Source organism: Polistes fuscatus, unplaced genomic scaffold, assembly GCF_010416935.1.
Source record: "Polistes fuscatus isolate 324 unplaced genomic scaffold, CU_Pfus_HIC Scaffold22, whole genome shotgun sequence".
Classification (NCBI taxonomy): Eukaryota; Metazoa; Arthropoda; class Insecta; order Hymenoptera; family Vespidae; genus Polistes; species Polistes fuscatus.
In genome coordinates this window covers 1397773-1414187 of record NW_025113099.1, presented here as the reverse complement: position 1 = coordinate 1414187, position 16415 = coordinate 1397773, and the positions used below count along the sequence as shown (strand labels likewise).

At 30.3% G+C, this 16415-nt stretch overlaps 1 protein-coding gene across 2 annotated transcripts in view; it reads right to left on the bottom strand.

Annotated features, from left to right (window-relative positions):
* The window catches only part of LOC122518013 (leishmanolysin-like peptidase), a 330144-nt gene that overhangs the window by 254849 nt on the left and 58880 nt on the right, over positions 1 to 16415 (bottom strand). The gene's annotated exons all lie outside the window — the stretch shown is intronic.

Sequence of the window (16415 nt, the reverse complement as noted above, 5' to 3'; positions counted from 1 at the left end):
CCTCCTATCGAATCTAGATATATTCTACTCTACCGACAAAAAATAACTAGATCACTATACCGAAACGTTCTCCCATCAAAATTTTAATCTTTACGATGCTATCCCCGTTTCCATTTATACTGGATATTTCAAAAATTGTTTTATCTAATAAATCTACGATTCAATATTCCCTTTTTAATTATCATTCAATTATTATTATTTTTAGTTGAACTATTTCAATATATCTATCTCTCTCTCTCTCTCTCAATTTTTAATTTAGGGTTTATTACTTTATTATTCTATTACTCCTACTACCGTTTCCAAATATACGAACGTATATCCGAATGAATATAAAAAATCAATCAAACAATTCAATTATTTCTTAGAATCAATCGAATTGTGCTCATTTCTTTTCTATTTCCAGATATACCGGACGTCCGTAAACATGTCCAATCGAAAAATAGAAAACTATCGAATATCAATATTAAATATATTCAATAGTATTATACAATATTTTTCTTTCCTACCCCAAAATATGAATCACTTTGAATTGATTAACTTCAACCTTGTAAGAATACAAAAAAAGAACTGTATAATATTTCAATTAGGTCAAGTGATTTTTGGAGCATCCTGTATACGATGATCTGTTCGTTCGTTTTGTATCGAAGCTACAATATTAAAATAAAACCTGGTTCCCGTCATTGCTATTATCCAAGTCAAACCCATCATCTCTCTCTCTCTCTTTATTCTTTTACAAACAACTCCATTCCCTCTTCACCTCCCCCTCCCCCAAAAGCAGATGTTTCACGTGTTTGTTCCGAACGAACATTAATACGAAAGAAAGCAACCCGAGGCAAATTACAATTTTTATCTCACCTTTTCGTTTAGGGCATATCGAAGGGTGGAGGGGGAGGGGGAGGGGAAGGAGGGAAAGGAGAAAATGGGAGAAGGTAGCAAAACATTTTCAAAAAAATATTCAACTTTCCTATAAAACATTCCCTCAGGGGGGGGGTAACTCTATCGCGTTGTCACAGTTCGACTAAATTTAATTTTTTCTTTTTCTTGTACTTTTCTTCTATACTCCATAAAATTACTGAATACACCTCTTCTCTAGTCGTATCGAATTATTTATTTTCTTTAAATATTAATCTTATTAAATATATTATAATTTCGTTATATTTTTGAATGTAAATATCAGATAAAATTCATCGATCCAATTAGAATTTCACAAACACACACAAATGTAGTTTAATATTTACGATAAATCTTTTCCGATATTAATTTTCCAATTTGCTTATTAGAGAGCTTTTTATCGTTTTTATATCGGGATAATGGATTTGAAAGGTTTCGAGAGATCAATAACGGTTGATTTATTTTTATATTTTAAAAATAAGACTAAAGATATTTTTATATTAACGAAAAACAAAAAAGAAAATTATTTTTACAGTAAAATTATAATCTGTCAATTGTATTCAAGGTAAATGTGCATGCGTGTGTGTGTGTGTGTGTGTGTGTGTGTGTGTGTGTGTGTGTGTGTGTGTAAGATAAAACCAAATGTGGAAAGTTCATCGAAAATAGAAAAGAGAGACGGAGAGGGGGGAAAGGGGGGAGGGTGATAAAATGAGATAAAAAATTTTCTGATAATGTGAAAAATAGAGAAATTCTGGAATCGATAACAACGAGAATTCGCAGGCTTAGAGGTGAAATAAATGAAAGTTTGAGCGTTCATCCGATATCACGAGTTCCGATGTGTACTCGCACGTTTATTCGTGACACGATTATGCACTTTGCCGAAAGAGAAAAGGGATAGGTTGGGGGAGGATTGTTCTTTGGCTGCTGAATTACTTTTTTTCATTTTCCACTACACACTTCCTATCATCTGTCACGAGTATGCATATATATATCAAACCTTATTACTAAAATGCAAACTTTTCCGACAAAGGAAGAATACACGTACAGAAAGAATAGAAATAATAATAATAATTATAATAATAATAATAAAAGTATAGAAAATATTTAAAAAATTAAAAATTATTCATTGATAAAATAAAGTTAGTTACACGAAGAAATTAATTCAAAGTATTAATATTATTCGAAATAATAATAATTATAGTTAGATAGAGTTATAATAATAAATATAATAATAATAATAATAAAAGAGTATAGAAAATATAAAAAAATAAAAATAATTCATTGATAAAATAAAATTAGTTACACGAAGAAATTAATTCAAAGTATTAATATTATTCGAAATAATAATAATTATAGTTAGATAGAGTTATAATAATAAATATAATAATAATAATAATAAAAGAGTATAGAAAATATTTAAAAAAATAAAAATAATTCATTGATAAAATAAAATTAGTTACACGAAGAAATTAATTCAAAGTATTAATATTCGAAATAATAATAATTCTAGTAGATAGAGTTATAATAATAAATAATAATAAATAATAAAAGTATAGAAAATATTAAAAAAAATAAAAATTATTCATTGATAAAATGAAATTAGTTACACGAAGAAATTAATTCAAAGTATTAATATTAAGATTCGAAATAATAATAATAATTATTATTAATATTATTATAAAAGAAATATTTGATATAATAAGAAATGAAAATGAAAAGAAATAAATAAAATATTAAAGCGTTTCCTTGATAAATAAGTGATATTTCATTGATAAATAAAAATATATAAAATATAAATTAGAATTACATTTTGAAATAAATACCAAATAATATACGAAAATAAAATAATAATAATAATAATAATAATAATAGTAATAATAATTGTCTAAAAGAATTTTCGATATTCCAATCTTTCTCGTTAGCTTAACGATTTCTTAATAATTCAATTTTCAAGCACTCCTTTCGATTAATCGTATCGATTGGCAGGAAGTGGTAATGTCAGTTCCATCCAACCACGAATTTCATTCTAAAGTGTATATCGGAGAACGGATATACTTGTTCGATATTTAATATCGAATTAAATAAGACGATAAAGACTTTTTCCATCACGAAAAGAATCTAACAAAGCAGGTATGCGTAGCAAAAATTACTATAATTCCTATTATTTTCGATCAGAAACAGGAATATAATGTAAATCGATAAAATTAAATGAAATGAAAAGGAAATTATTAAAATATATCTAAAAAGTATAGTTTAACTATACGTGAACGATCCTAATCGATCTAAAAACATATTTACGGTAATGAAATGCAGTGTAAAATTTACAATAAAAAAAAATAAAAAAAGAATCAAAATAAATATGAATTTAAAAATATATATATAATATAAAAAATATAATATATAAAAAATATAGTATAAAATAATATAAGAAAAATATAAAAAACTGGTGTGTGTTCTTATTTACGCACGTAAGAAGTTATACTTCTTTGCCGTATCAAAACGAACATAACCTCAATAACTTCAAAAATAACTCAACGCGCCAAAAGAAGTATAACTTCAAAAAATATAATGTATATATACACACTTACAAAGAATACTTAACAAATTTATGAATAATTTTCAATCGATCTAAAATTATTTGAAAATCCACGAATACCGTGCGAGATGACGAAAAAAAAAAAGAAAAAAAACAAGAAATATAATAGTAAAGAAAACAAGGATAAAAGAATTAGTTAATTATTTTTCCTCGAAGAATGAAACTTCGAGTGTTTCTTGACACGACAGGTAATACCTTAAAAGAAAAGAAAAAGAAAGAGAAAAAAAGGAAAATAGTTTATATAAGGAAAAAAAAAATAACGAAACAGAGAAAGAGAAAGCAACGAGAGTAAGAGAGACAAAAAAGTATCATCATCAAACAGGTCTTCTTCTTTCGACAAAAGTACAAGGTGGAGAAAAGCTTTGGTACGCAATTTCCAAGAAATTCGCGCTTACTCGACACTTTAAGAATAAGTGTCATTCGTTCATAGTGCATCGTTGATAGGGGTGGTAAGCACTATAGGATTTTACCTTTACTTCCTTTTCCTTCTTCCCTTCGTAAAGTCTAACAACTGAGGAACGATAGAAAAGTTCAAACGAAATGATGCTTCTGGAGGGTTAATGGAAAGAAAATTGTATTATTTATGTTTTTTATATAAAAGAGTGTTTCTTTCATCTTTTCAAATTTTTCCTACATCTGATTTTGATACGATTATGAAAGAGACGCGAGAGAATGGTAGACTTATATATAACGAGCTTACGTTTATGGAAATGTAATACGAGCTTTGACGTTGAAACGATCTGTAAGAAAAAGAAAAATAAAAAAAGAAAAAAGAAAGAAAGAAAGAAAGGGAAACGTAATAGGAGAAGTAGGAATAAAACGTGACACCCAGTACAAGATTGTTTCAATCATACAATATAAATTAAATACATCATTATTTTTATAAATTTTTTTTGATAATATAATATTACAATAAAAATAATTCACGAGATTCGAATAAATTACTGTTGTAAATCGACGAGAGTGTTAAATGAAATTTTTAATATACTAATCATTTTATATTTCGATTAGATCAAAAATCAGTATAAGATTACATGATAATCATTATTTTTACACTTTTTTTTTATGATAATATAATAATATTACAATAAAAATAATTCACGAGATTCTAAATAAATTACAGTTTGTAAATCTACGAGAGTGTTTCAATCAAATTTTTAATATACTAATCATTTGATATTTCGATTAGATCAAAAATTAAGTAATTATATTACATTATAATCATTGAACAATTCAAAGTAATAATATTACATTATAATCATTGAACAATTCAACATAATATATAACAATGATTATATTATTTAAATTATATCAAGTTAACGTAGTTGCGTGTAAATTTTTAATATACTAATCATTTGATATGTTGATTAGATCAAAAATCATTTATCTACATATCATCATATTACATTATAATCATCGAACAATTCAACATAATATATACAATAATAATATTATTTAAATTATATCAATTTTTTATATACTAATCATTTGATATTTCGATTAAATAAAAATCAAGTAATAATATTACATTATAATCATTGAACAATTCAACATAATATAGTAATAATTAAACGTTAATAAAAAAATTGAAAGTAATAATATATTATAATCATTGAACAATTAAACATAATATTTATATATTCTTATCAATTATTGTGTTCAATTATTGTTATCAATAATAATATATTTAAATTATATCAATTCTTAATATATAATCATTTGATATTTCGATTAGATAAAAAATCAAGAAATAATATTACATTATAATCATTGAACAATTCATCATTATATATAACAATAATAATATTTAAATTATATCAATTTTTAATATACTAATCATTTGATATTTCGATTAGATCAAAAATCAAGAAATAATATTACATTATAATCATCGAACAATTCAACATAATATATAACAATAATATTATTTAAATTATATCAATTCTTAATATACTAATCATTTGATATTTTGATTAAATAAAAAATCAAGAAATAATATTACATTATAATCATTGAATAATTCAACATTATATATAACAATAATAATATGATTTAAATTATATCAATTTTTAATTACTAATCATTTGATTTCGATTAGATCAAAAATCAAGAAATAATATTACATTATAATCATTGATAATTCAACATAATATATAACAATAATATTATTTAAATTATATCAATTTTTAATATACTAATCATTTGATATTTCGATTATATCAAATATCAAGTAATAATATTTAAATTATATTAAATGAACATAGTTACGTGTATTAAAATAGAAATATTGTGTCACGTAAGAGAGATTAGTAAAACCCAAAAAGCGTTAAATCCGTCAGATCGGATGCCAATTAGACAGTAGTTAGGGTTGCAATTAAGGGGACCACCAAGTCGTAACGACTTGAACGATTGATCAGGATTGTCGATATAAAGCTAGCTGCTTTCGAACGTTACCCTTTAGCAGTAAACCCAGCTACCCAACCAACCAACCAACCAACCCAGCCATTCACCTAACTCTACGAAGAGAAAAGTGATAAAGCATCGTATACCTAGTCTAGTTCAGTTTAATATCTTCAATGACGTTACGGAAACTCGTCTTAGTTGTCTGGGTTGGTTAACGATTCTCCTAATGACTGAACATTTCTTCGATGATGATGATGATAATGATGATGATAATGATGATCATGATAACGACGTCAACGACAATAATGATGATGATGATGATGATTATGATGATAATGATGATTATAAATAGACAAGGATAGACAACTAAATTGTAGCCAAACGATTAGGTGTCGTTGTTCTCGACTAGTATCTTCTAACGCTATAGTATAATACAACTGTTGGCACGTGCATTTAATTGCGGTCATTGTGAAAGCATCTCGGTTATTGCACTCACGATTCGTTTGTTCCCTCCTTTACTAGTCTCGCTTGCTTGCTTGCTTGCTTGCTTGGTTGCTTGGTTGCTTATTTAGGAAAGAAAGAAATATTTCGAGAGATTATGGCAAGACGACAACCTATTACAACATCGGTTACACCAACTATTGTAATTATAGGTTGAGAAAATCAACAGAGAAAATCTTCCTTCGTTTTTACGCAGACGCGAGGAGTTTTGAGGAATTTCATGTTTGATGTTTTAATTAAAACATTATGGAAAGATATTTCTGTGTTTGTTTGTTTGTTTCTTTTTTTTGTATTACGTGTTTTGTGAATCATCAGAGCATACTTTACGAGTATAAATGAAAGTGTTAGTCTATCTATCTTGGTCATTTAAATTAAAATGCATTACATGATTCTTTCTTCTTGTCCTAGAACTCGTGGTTGGTTATTGTTAACGTTTATTTTTACGAGTCTCGTCATAGTTTCGAATCTCCTGACACGTTTAAAGTGAATTATTATTCTTATCAAGTAGAAATAATCTAAATTTTGTATAATGATATATCGTGAGTTACGTTTGTAACTTTTCTAAAATTGGATAAAATTTACTTATTTTATTTGTATTATTATATTTATTATATTATTATTATTATATATTATATATTATATATTATATTATTATATATTTATTATATTAATTATTATTATATATTATATTTATTATTTTATATTTTCTTCGAATATATTCGGTTTTTTCTTTTCTGTAAATTATTTTAATACTTTTGTCCATTCCAGAAATATTCGCAAAGTAAATAAGAAATGTTATACGTTGACTAAACTGTGACCTATATTATTTCCGAGTTGTATAAATGTCTGACATGAATATACACGTTTGACAGATTGACATAAGTTTATTTTTTATTGTTAACACTTTAAAATAAACTTTCATTTGTGCCACTTTCAAATCGAACAGACTCGAAATCAAAATTATTTCAGATTCATCGAATAATATTTATATAAACCGATAGATTCTATTAATAAAATTTCCTAGATGTTCCTATCGTAAAACGTACATATTGAATACTTGCATATAAATTTGATTTCTAAACGTACAATTGAACTTTATTAAAATAAAACTCTAATAAAATATTCATCAATTTTTACTATAATTATTATTCGCATGCATTTATATACATGAATAAAAATTTATATATATATTATAAAAAAAAAGAAACATTAATTTTTAAATTATTCACAACCCAATTTTAGATTATCCTAATCAATATATTCAATTTTCACTATAATTATTATTCGCATGCATTTATACACATGAATAAAAATTTATATATATATATATATATATATATTATAAAAAAAAAGAAACATTTAATTTTTAAATTATTCAAAACCCAATTTTAGATTATCCTAATCAATATATTCAATTTTTACTATAATTATTATTCACATGCATTTATATACATGAATAAAAATTTGTACATATATTATAAAAAAGAAAAAAAAGAAACAATCAATTTTTAAATTATTCAAAACCCAATTTTAGATTATCCTAATCATATATTAAATTTTCACTATAATTATTATTCACATGCATTTAACATGAATAAAAATTTGTATATATATTATAAAAAAAAAAGAAACATTTAATTTTTAAATTATTCAAAATATTATATAAAAAATTATATATTCCAAATATTATATATTCTAATTTTAGATTATCCTAATCAATATATTAAATTTTTACTATAATTATTATTCGCATGCATTTATATACATGAATAAAAATTTATATATATATTATATAATTATAAAAAAAAGAAACATTTAATTTTTAAATTATTCAAAACCTAATTTAAGATTATCCTAATCAATATATTAAATTTCTGCATACGAAATTTGTCCAAAATATATTACAAATTTATACTTAAATGAACGTATTACGTAACAAAGATAAAAAAAAATGGAAGAAAAATTAAAAAAATTCTTTCGTCAATTTAAAGATAGTCAGTCTCGTGTGCGTTATTAGTAGTAACCAGTGTACATGCACACACACGAACACAACCAGTACGCACACATTAGAAACCAACGTGCAACTTGGTCGTTATATTACTCGAGACAAGAGCACCTAATTTATAACAAGGTGAAATAAAGATAAGTCCAGGACGTACACCGCATAATTGCACGCGAGGCCGTTTTCAACAGTGTCCCCTCATTCCCTCTCTCCTCCCTCCTCCCTCCTCTCTCCCCCTTGCACCCCACTCCACTCTCTTGCACCAACCCTTGCTCGTATTCTCTTTCTCTCTCTTTTTTCCCCTTTTTCCTGTTATTTTCTAACTCTATCACGCATCCAATCCGAAACGAACGAACCTAAAAGAAGAAAGGAAGGAAAGAAAGAAAGATGAAGACTCGTTTTAACACGGGGATGAAAAGATGATCGACATAAAAAGAGAGAGAAAGAGAGAGATAGGAAGAGTAAAGGAAAGGGTAAGAAAAAAGGGAAGAATAAAAGGGAAGGGAAAAGAATGTCCGTTCTTTTATGGGACGTTAACACGTCCCTCTTGTTATGGGTTCTATCAAACACGCTTCGCCAACGCGATCCCTGTACAACAACCCTAAACTTGTAAGCTTTTCCCATATTTTTCGATTTCACGCGTATCAGGGAAAACAGATGATGAATAACATCGAACAAGAATTTTTCATGAAGGTAATATGTAAGTAAGTATGGTTGTTGTATAGTAATATAATAAATATATGTTTGATAAATTGAATGAAAGATATATTATTATATTATTAAATAAAAATATATTTATTATATTATATAATTATATTATATTTAATATAGTAGTAATATAACACTAACATAAACATAAACACTTAAATAGGCATTCGTAAGGAGATTGAACAGTAAGCCCTGAATAGCTCAATGGTTAAAAAACTGAACGGTTAAAGAAGAATATCTTCCGAAAAGCGGAAGACCGGGTTCGAGTCCCGGTCCAGTCAATCCAACGGCCCAATTTTTTCTCGAATCCTATATAATATAGTTGTAATTATAGTAACTTAAATTATATTTAGCACTAAAAAAGAAGAGAGAATATTTAATACGAGTAGTTAAATATAATAATAAGTTGAAGATTTGAATTTGAAATTCTGCATTTGAAATCGATAATAATCCTAATAAATGAATAATCTGTTTTATTCGTTAATTAGAACGGTTATTGTAAAAATAACTCAGACATATATATTATCGATGAATGAAAACTTTATTAAAGATAAAATTGTAATAAAATCAAATATAATGTAAAATAAATTGTAATCTGTAGTGTTTTTTAAATTTGAAATGAGTAATTTTTGATCAAACGTATTCTCGTCGTTTTGTAGAATCGAGATAACCGATTTAGCCTGAGGGATTGGCAACGACAGGAGATTCCAAGCATCGCAGGACCATACACTCACCCATATCCATATCTCGCGTTTGGTAGTCGAACCAGTATTACTATTTGATTCTCCACGTAACGACAGTAAACATAAACTTGAATGTAAACAATGGCTTGGAATCAAACGAGCACGTTTTGGCGGTACCGTTTAATGTGGACCACAATGCACCACCGTTGTATGTCGAAGTACACAAGTGTGTATGTATAAGCATATGTGTATGTATGTATGTGTGTGTGTTGTATGTACGAGAACAATGGACGTACCTAGGTCTCAAACGGAACAACGATGATGACTGGAATCGTTGTTAAGCTTTCATCCATAAAATGACTTATCTCTGTAAATGCATAAATTTATATATATATCTACTTTTATCAAAACAATATTTTTCGCTCAACAAATATTCCTCTTCTACAAATAATCCTATGAAAAAATTTCAACGAAACACCTATCATTCGAACACAACGATATTTCCACCAACGCAATCGGAATTCATTCAAAAATCAAATCCAAAACGTTGCGTATTCGAAATACATAAAAAATTAAAACGCAAAGAAAAAAAGAAACAAAAACAATTTCTAAAACCAACCTAACTCTCAAATAACTTAAACAAGATAAATACAAATCTTACGTATTGAAACGTAAAATAAAAGTAGAGAAAAAGAAAGAAACAAACAGAACAATTATAAATCCATAAAACACACATACACACCCACATAAGTGTGTCGTTTATTCGCTAAAGAAGTAACACGTGTGTTTATAGGCAAAGTGTGCATAGGCTAGGCACCGTACGGAAGTGGATGCGTTTCAGGATGCATTGTTTAAGGTACGCTGACACGTGCGACACGACAGACATGACCGCGACTAGGATGAGGGCTGACAGGGAAGCGGTTACCTTCCGGAGAATTTAAATGGCGTCTTGGTGGTGCCAGTGGTGTTCCCCCATAATGTATGGCTATGCTGTTCTCTCTCTCAGTCATTCATTCCCTCTCTCAGTCACTCTTTCTTTCTTGCTCTACCAACCGAACAATGAATCTCAGGGATACAAAGTGGCCCTAGCTAGCGTCGTCTACGGTTTAAAGCCACTCGTGTTTCTGTCTCTAACCCTTTCTCCCTATCTTATCCAACGTATTCCCTTCGAACCCCTAGCACCCCATACGTACAACTCCTATCTCCATCTATCTCACTCTCTTTCTCTGTATACCCGACTATCTTTCTCTATCTTATTCCGAGTTCGCACGAGCATTCGTATTTAATCAAAGAGGAGGACTACTCTGCTACCTAGTTTTCACCGCTCGACAACAACCTAATCTCCCGTTGAGAATTAGAATTAGTTTACAAAACGTTTAACCCGATCGGCCTTAGTGTACTCCTATTATTTTATTCATCTTCCTTTCCCTTTCTTTGTCTTCTTTTTTTTTATCTTTTTTATTATAAATACACTTTTTATTCTCCCGTTGAGAATTAGAATTGGTTTAAAAAATGTTTAACCCGATCGGCCTTAGTGTACTCCTATTATTTTATTCATCTTCCTTTCCCTTTCTTTGTCTTCTTTTTTTTATCTTTTTTTATTATAAATACACTTTTTACCTTTTTCTACCAGAAAATTTATTAACACCCCTTTAACAATTGTTCCTCGAACGAACGAAATTAACATAATGGAAAACAACATACTGTGGGACAAAGGGGAGACACGTTTTTTTATTTTTTTTTATAGAAAAAAAAAGCAACAAAAGAATCCAAGTCTTTTATTTTATCGTCCCGCGTTTGATTATGTTAAAAGCATCGAAATGCGTGTGGTAGGAGGAAGTGGGGGAGGTATACTCCAATTTCAATTGAAATATAATCAACGATTATTGCGGAAGAAATATTTCCCTGTTATTTCTACTAAAATGAGTAACAAATTTTGGAAAGGGGGGAAGGGGGGCGGGTTCTGGTGGTTGGTAGTCATTGTCAGCATGGAATGAATGGAAAGAGAGAACAGAACGAGGGGTGCTGGGGAAGAGAGAGATGAGAGAATACAAAGAGGAGAGAGGATACAAGCGGTAAATTTAGGTAAATGAGGCGTGAGGCGTGTTAACTTCAAAGGAAAAGTCTTAATTACGTTATCTTGGCCGAATGCATTCTCCCTTCTTCCCTTCCTCCCTACCCCTCACTCTCTCTCACTATCTCTCTCACTCTCCCACTCCCACTGCACTTTCCAGTCATGTCGCGAATTCGCCTGATCCTGGCGATTCACCAGGAAACATCGCATCGGTGGTGCCAGGACCACGATGATAACGTGGATAACAGCTATCCTTGCTAACCCAAGACTAAAAGCCAACGACTCGAAACGATTCCTCCTATCCTGCAATTTCTCTTAATATCTTTACTTGTTAGATTTTAATTAAATCGACTGGCAACAACCTACACCCGTTTTTGCACTTGGCAACCTTGAAACACACTCTAACTTTAAATATAAAATAGATAAATATAATCTAAATTATTATCTGTTAATTTGTTCTTTCTTTTCTTTTAATAATTATTCTTATAATTATATTATTTTACAGGAACTTTAAAAACATTTATAAACAAACAAGCGTATAGAAATAATCAAATATCATCAGTTTATTCATTTATATGTCGAAAAAAACAAACTTTGATAAATACTACACTCTGTAATTAGTTTTGGTTGAGTTGACACTTGAAATAGGCTACCGGGCGCCGTGTCGGCGCCGCTCGAGTGCAAAAGGTTATATATATATAGATTGAAAAAATATATATATGTAATATTAGCCCCCCTCCCTCAATTAATTGAATTCGTTTATAAATGCGTGAAATAAATGAAAGAATGATTTTTCGCAAGGATAAGAAAAAAAGAAAGTTGCATAACTTTGACACGCGGGGTGGTCTCCTTTAAATACAAACCCTAAATATATATTTATACTTATCCAATATAAAAATATAAATATATTTTTCCAATATAGAAAGATATATTCATTTAATCGTACGCGTAGGAAACGTAGAGAAATAAATTCGTATAAACGCGTATAGCGAGCATTGAAAAGGGGGAGGAGGAGAGGAGGGGGAAATTGTGACGAATTCGCAGAGCAGAAGAAAATGGATGGACAGCTGGCTGGCTAGTGAATATCGGGATCGTGTCGCATTAGTTAATTAAGCGCAAATCGCTATCAAGTTTCGCGTGAAACTCGTTCGCGGTCATTCCGAGCGTGTACCACCAACACCAGCACCAGCACCAGCACCAACAGCAGCACCGGCCTGTAGGTTGAAAAATAAACTCAGGAAAAAAAGAACGTAGCACATTTTTTTATCGCCCGTTCATTCACCCTCACGCGCAATGCACTTATTTACACTCGTGCGTGCAATCCCTCCGTCTCTGTCAGTCTTTCGCACAACTCGTATGCGCATGCGCGAATCGTTTCATCAAATTATATTCTCCTCAGCGATGCAATTTATTCGTGGTCCGTGTTTTACATTTCCTCCTCTGCTTCTCCTTCAACCAAACCTTGCAATCCCTTACCCTACCTCCCCCCCCAACCCACCCCGTGTTGTCTCGTTTATCGCAATTGTTGATTCCTGAGTGTAATGAAATTTCGGGCATCGAAATACGGTCCGGTTAGATCCGAGAATCTCTGGGAATTCTCGTGGTAGTGTTTGAACAGGTGACAAGGCTGCTGGTACTACGATTCCTACCGACTTAACAGCTTTCATCGAATTCACGGTATAATTAAGGAAAATAGTACGCTTTCGTGAATATTCTCTCCCTCTCTCTTGCTCTGTCCCTCTCTTATTCAGTCAGCAAGGGGAGAGAGAAGTTGCTTCTACCACAAGCCTGCCTGCCTGTCTGCCTGCCTGCCGGAAAATCGATTTCTTCAAGCCCTTCGCCAGTTATTGACCTGAAAAAGAGACGACGACCGATTCCCGTGGGAAAACTCTTCCATATCAAAGGACTCTTTTTCTCCCTCTCCCATTCCCTCATTCCCCCTTTCCCCATTTCTCACTCTCTCTCTCTCCCTTTAATTCTTTTTTTGCTCTCTCTCTCTCTCTTTCTCTCTCTCTCTGTTTCGATAAAACGAATTCACAAATTAAAAGAGAGAAATTTTCAAGCGAATTAATTCGATATCGATGAGGAGGAGGAGGAGGATGCTTTAATGAACGATGAAATAATTAGTAAGAGGATTTTTATTTTTGGATAAGAAGGAAAGGGGGAACGAGGAGTGCGGGATTAAGAATGAAAATGTAGGCTTCCTATTCACGTTTAACAATTTTTTTCGTCGGATAATTAGGAAAATGACCAACCAAAAGTACACGTTGGGCTTTCAACGATAATGAAAACGGCCTAATTGTAATTTTCCGAAATGAAATGGTGCCATCTCTCTCTTTCTCTTTTTCTACCCTTCTTTTTTTTTTATGCTTGTTCAACGGATATCTTACGTCCTTGAAACTTCCCTTTTCTATTTTTTCTTTCCCTTTTACTTTAATCGAGTCTTTTTTCTTCTTATTTCTCCATAAAAGTTAGAAATAAGGGGGAAAAAAAGGAACAGACGGAGTGGTAAGATATCTGCTCAGTGACTAGCGGTTAATTAAGATACCTGTCTCTTAAAGCCGTACTCATTAACTCAGCATACGTAGAATGAAATAAAAAAAAACACAGATGTGTGTACTTTTGTATACACGTAAGAAAGTTATACTTCTTTGGCGTATATATAACAAAACAAAAAAGTAAATAATTATTAATCTTTTACAATAACATATATATAAAATACTTTTATGCATTTCATGTATGTTCTATATTGCTGTTACAACTCAACCTGATATTATGGGAATAGATTGGAAAAATATCAAATTCCCATCATATCTTGAATACTTTCAAAAGTTTCCTGACACTAGAAAGATAATCATAATACATTCAATGGATAATCAAGACACAACAGCAATTGAAAAAAACAACGTATTACGTTTTTTTAATTTAATTATTATAAATTATATCTTATTTATCACATTTCCATATATTTTACATATATAATATTTTTGAAATACAGTCAATTACTGTTTTTGATTTCATTTTCGATTCGGTGCGACTGGTGCACATTTTTAAATTTAATTTGGCGTTCAGGAGCTCCATCAAACACGCGAACAATGCACCCAAGCTGGCTATGACGCGACTAACTTCATACCGTTAATTTCATATCGCTGTGCGCGCGCATCGTAAATACCGAGACAAACTTCATACCGTTAATTTCGTGGTCAGTGTGCGCGCGCATCGTAAAAATTCACTCTCATCATGTTTTATTCTCAAACGCGCCAAAAGAAGTATAACTTCGAAAAAAAAAGGAACTTTCTTTTTTCTATGTAAAAAATATTTAATTAAACTATATAATATAATATATACGTAATATATATTATACGTAATATATATACGTAATAATATAATATATTATACGTAAACGTTAAGAAATTCCAGGAATTTTTGCCCATGTTTCTATTACCATCCAACAGAGTGGTGAGATTATTGTGCGCTCGTTTAAAAATAATGTAAACGGATGATGGTAGAACATGCGAGGGTAAAAAGCACGTGATGCTGAATAGTAAGAGCCCATCGAGAGTTCATTTGCTAGTCGGTCGGTCGGTCGTTCCGCAGATAAGCGAAAAAGGATTAGATTTTAAAGAGCACTCACGCGACCCTTCTTCCAGTTACTTCTTTCAACGTATACGAAAACTTAAGGGAAAACTAACACGTAAATATTATATATATATGTGTGTGTGTAAGTATGGACATTCAAACGTGTGCATGGGGAGGGGGGAAACATGCTAGAGCTGTATAAAATTGTTGTTGAGAAGATTTCATGCTTGTAAATTTCACGCCTTTCTTATTTGCGTTTATGGTCTACGCCTAAAACTTGCTCAAACTTATTCTCGTTAAGTGTTAACGTATTTCTTCCCATATACGTGTGTATAAATATGTATGTGTGTGTGTGTGAGAGCAGCAGACATGCATATAGCATAATTCAGCATGCTTGAGACGCGTATAATGAGCGAGAGTTTATGACCCAGTCTCGTTTAGGAAAATAAAAAACATTTATACTCCCGGACTATTCTCGAGTGCATAAAAAAAAAAAAGAAAAAATAGAAGGGAAACACACAGACATACCTTTTCCCTTTTAAAAGTACTTTCCTTCGGCAAATTTCTTAAATTGTTCGTTTAAAAGAGACTCTTTAATATGTATTATAATTTGTACTCGTAAACGAAATTCAGTTTAGTTTCAGGCTTGCACCTGTACGACCCACGCACAATGCAATTACATATGCATACATACAATCATACTTACATAGATATATACATACATACATATATACGAATGTAACGGGGACGCAATGCGCGTACGTAATTAGGTGGCTAATAATAGCGTGTTGTGAGATAGGAGACCTGCTCATATTCTCCCTTTACCTTCGTCGATGGCTTTCAGGCTTGTTCATTAAGAGATTCCATTTCGAATGCTGTGTTTCTACAATCCCATTTGTCTCAACATCGTACTCTATTATTCTCGATATCTACGTACGAATATATATATATATGAATATTACCTTTAAAAATATAATA